The sequence below is a fragment of the Oryzias melastigma genome, linkage group LG20 (genome assembly GCF_002922805.2).
Source record: "Oryzias melastigma strain HK-1 linkage group LG20, ASM292280v2, whole genome shotgun sequence".
In the NCBI taxonomy this organism is placed as follows: Eukaryota; Metazoa; Chordata; class Actinopteri; order Beloniformes; family Adrianichthyidae; genus Oryzias; species Oryzias melastigma.
The window spans coordinates 4,319,455-4,322,869 of NC_050531.1; the positions used below are offsets into that span (position 1 = coordinate 4,319,455).

Sequence of the window (3,415 nt, forward strand, 5' to 3'; positions counted from 1 at the left end):
AAAGTAATACTTAAAATTGAAAATTTGAGTTTTATTTTGTTTCAATCAGAAAATGTCCCAAGAACCAACACATTCTTACTCCCAACTCATCATATATTGGTTAAGAATCACTCCGCGCCCCTTTTCGACGTTTTGGGTGTCCTCAACTCGTCGTTTTTTGACTTGCTGGCTGTTCCCATTGAATCATGGGTCCCCGACCTCCAGGCCACGAACTGAATATGGTCCAGTGCAGGGACATGGTGCAAACATGGGAAACTTACCCAGTACCGAGTCTGGTTTGCGCCCGATACCACATCTGTTACTGGTTCGGGTCTGGTACTGCATCTGCTACCGCGTCCGGTGCCGGGTTAGGGTCGCAGTACTGGAGGCACGCAGAGGACCGGTCTGCATCTGGCTTCTTACCGCATCTGGTACCAAGTCCCAAGGGTTGCGGACCCTTTATTTTACAAACAGCCAGAACGTCAAAAAACGAGTTGGAGAAACCGCGGGAGGGGTCCTTAAAGGGTAACCAAACAGGGAAGTTGAAGGCTGACTCCGCCCACAGCCCAAATGTGAAAATCCAGTCAGGTGGGTGGAGCTATGGATTATAATTGGTCAAATCAAAGGATTTGACAAATAATAAAATTCAATTTTAATACCTCGTTTCAACCTGTCAGGGGCAGCACACAGACAGTTTTTGACTATATTTTAGAGAATTAAACAAGTTTATTTTAATTTTTAAAAAATGTTGGCAATGACCAACAAACGGGACATTTAAGCCCCGTTTATAGAGGTCAACAACCATAAAAAGTTGATTTAGGGTTTGGTCACCCTTTAAATAAACGTTGATATGTGACGACATGGAGATGACATGCGTTTTCCTTGAAGTGGGTCTTTAAAAAGAACTTGTTGGCACCAACGGTTGTTTGTCTATAAACAGCCAGATTGAAGTTGGTAATTTTTATTTATAAAGAAAAGAAAAAAAAAGAAAATCAAAGTACTTTACAAAAAAAAGACGCCATTAAGCTACAACCCAAACACAGACTGATTACATCATCATACACTAAAAGGATCTATAACAAGTCAAGATAAATGTTAAAATTATTGCTAGAATAAGATCAACTAAAAGCTTCTCAACCTTTTACCAAAAAAAAAAGGAAAAAAAGAATTAATTTAATTTTCTGCTGCTTATTCCTGTTCTGTAAAAGTTCCTTTTTTTTTTTTTTACTTTAATTTTTAGAAATTAAAATACTCTGGTTAGTAACTGGTGCGCACCAGATACCTGGAAAAAGAAAAGAAATCTAAAAATGGAAGTATATAAAAAAATCTCTAGTCACTATCTGGTGCGCACCAGTTAGCAAACAGAAATATATATATTTTAACTTCAATTTTTGGTTAAAAAACAGTTTTTCCTTCAATGTCCCTTTAGGGCCTCCGTACTTTGGGGAGTAATACACACAATCAGTATTTTTTAACACGTTTTCTACACGTGCCAACCATTTGGTTGAGCAGGAATGTATTTTTGTGTAGATAAACTTCAGAAAATGTCCATATTAAACAAATTTGTCGATTTTATCACCAAAATTTTAACCACCAATTGCAAATTCCATAAGATGTCTTTAAGGTTCCATGTTCTTCAGAGTTACAGCAGAAAGTTTAATCTATAAAAATGTTTAAAAAAATGTGGTCCGTCTGTAGCACATAAACTCCACGCACCTGTTGGAGGTTCTACGTCCGCCAAGTCACGAGAGCGATCCGCTGGGTGTGAAGGAGCCCAATCTGCTTAACAAAACCCCATGGTACTGGAGAAGTCTCCACAATAGCAAATGTGTAATCCCTGCACTGAAGACCTCCCCTCCTCCTTCTCCTCCACCTCCTTTCCTCGTCAAACTTCCCCGGGAAGAACAAACACAGCATGTATTGTCTGAGACTCGCATCTCAGTCACTGCAGAACACTCCAGGCCTTCATCGCCATGCAAATACTCGCCGCCCGGCCTTACAAACGCATTTCTATCTGATTTTTTTCCCTCCTGTTTCTGTGAACAATCCTGGGCTTATTAGAGTGGAGCCGGAGCAGCGAGCAGATGGAAATTCATCCGCTGTAAGGTCACCGTTTTGCTAGTGATAGGACGGCAACAGCCTGTTTTTTGACATTCGAGCGCGCCGTTCCTGCATTCTCCCATTTAAACGGTGACCCCCTTCACGACGCGGAGCGTCCAATCCCTCCAGAGATTGTTTGTCGCTCAGAATGTCCCGGTTGTTTACATAATCGAGTTGTAAATAAGGATATTTGCGCTGCCTTACCTCTGCTACCCCTCCAGTCTCAGAGCCAGCCTGTTGTTGAACTGTTGGAGGAGGATGGAGAAAAACAGGAACTCAGCTGGGATTCAAACCTTGAACCTTCTCGCCCGACAGAGGAGCGTGATGTGGAATTCATTCTTCTATATATATATATAACGCTGGGAAAAAGGATAATGAGAAACCTTAAACGATTCAGATCGTTAATAGAATTCAGCATGACGGAGATATGAAATGAATATGAAGTAAATGGTTATATTTCATAGGAGGAAAAATAATAGTGTAAATGTTTCTGTCCATACGTGGAGAAGTAATTATCCTGTCTCTATAATTGGTTGTGAAATAGTGACTTCAGTCTATCTTCGAAATGAAAAATATACCATATTTATGTTTTGTGATCATTAAAAACCTTTTTTAAAAATGTAGATTTGAAATATTACAATAATTAATTACAACAGTGTTTATATGCTTCTATAACTGTTGTGGTTTATTTTACTTTTGACAGCAGCACACAAGTTCCTTTCAAAATAAAATACACCAATTAAGATCGATAAAGTAATTTCAAAATAAAACGCAGAAACAATCAAACATGATGTGTTTTGTCATTAGGATTTTGGTGTGACACCATTATTTGTTTCAATTTACTACTAACATTGAAGAACAGTCAAATTATTAAAAAACAAACTAAAATATTAAAAATAAAGAGAGCTTTTGATTCTCGTTTTTTTAAGATGTGAGGCACAAAACTCATAATTCTACATCCTTTTTAATTGTTTTAAACTGCATTTGCTTAAAACTTTAACCACTTTTGAGTAATTTACCAAAATGTAAGAATTGTGGAGACTTATTTAACTAATGTGATGATAAAAACCCAAATTTAAAGAACATTTCTTTTCTATGACATCATAAATCTAAACGGAAATGGCAAAACTGAAATAACAAATCTTTGAAACATTACCTTTTTTTTTTTTTTAACAACTACAGAGCCACAAAAAAAAGGGATAAAAGAGCCACATGAGGCTCCAGAGCTTCAGGTTCAAATGGTGCATTTATGAATTTATTTATTTATTGAAGCATCATCTCTATCGAATTTAGCAGCAGACATAAACTTTAAACTTTATAGATGTTGGTTTATTTG

The 3,415-nt window shown here is 37.4% G+C and overlaps 1 protein-coding gene across 3 annotated transcripts in view; it reads right to left on the minus strand.

The window, feature by feature from the left end:
- Nucleotides 1-2,025, minus strand: part of cdh19 (cadherin 19, type 2) — a 54,795-nt gene extending 52,770 nt beyond the window's left edge. For all 3 annotated transcript variants that reach the window (XM_024280415.2, XM_024280418.2, XM_024280417.2), the window contains exon 1: nt 1,696-2,025. The gene's annotated coding sequence lies outside the window, so the exon portion shown is untranslated. The remainder of the gene's footprint in view (nt 1-1,695) is intronic.
- Between the last annotated feature and the right edge of the window lie 1,390 nt (nt 2,026-3,415).